The sequence below is a fragment of the Ananas comosus genome, linkage group 7, assembly GCF_001540865.1.
Source record: "Ananas comosus cultivar F153 linkage group 7, ASM154086v1, whole genome shotgun sequence".
Classification (NCBI taxonomy): Eukaryota; Viridiplantae; Streptophyta; class Magnoliopsida; order Poales; family Bromeliaceae; genus Ananas; species Ananas comosus.
In genome coordinates, this window is record NC_033627.1 from 12,203,091 (window position 1) to 12,203,629 (window position 539).

General features: G+C 39.9%; 1 non-coding gene across 1 annotated transcript; it reads right to left on the reverse strand.

Moving 5' to 3' along the window:
* Nucleotides 210–283, reverse strand: TRNAV-AAC. Its single transcript has one exon. It is a non-coding gene; the product is annotated as a tRNA-Val (tRNA).

Consider the following 539-nt stretch of genomic DNA (forward strand, 5'->3'; position numbering starts at 1 on the left):
GATGGAAGTAGTCCTAAGATAGATGACTCCTTAGAAAGTCGGGGTCCTAAGATGGGTGACTCCTTAGGAAGTCGGGGTGTCACAGGTATAGCTCGCTGGTGCATTGAAGACTTTCAAATTTTTGATTTTCTTTCTGCAGCTACAAATAGATTGTGCAGCAGACAAGATAATTGCAAAAATGTCAAAAAATAAAAAATGACAAAGGCAAATGGCGTCGCCCGGACTCGAACCGGAGACCTTCAGTGTGTTAGACTGACGTGATAACCAACTACACCACGACACCTCTTGTGTCAGGTTCTTATTTCTTTTCTACATAAATATATTAAATATGTTATTTTTTATTTTCCCCCATTAAATCCTTAACATTAGAGCCTATTATATCCCTAGCCTTTACCATTTATCCCTTCGATCTCTAACGGCATCGATTGCGTCAAGACTAATTGCACTTACCTTCAATATCGTCCTCCATGTCTATGATCACCTCGACCTCATACAGGAATAATATTACTATCTTTATTGGAGCATCTGATGCCCCTGGT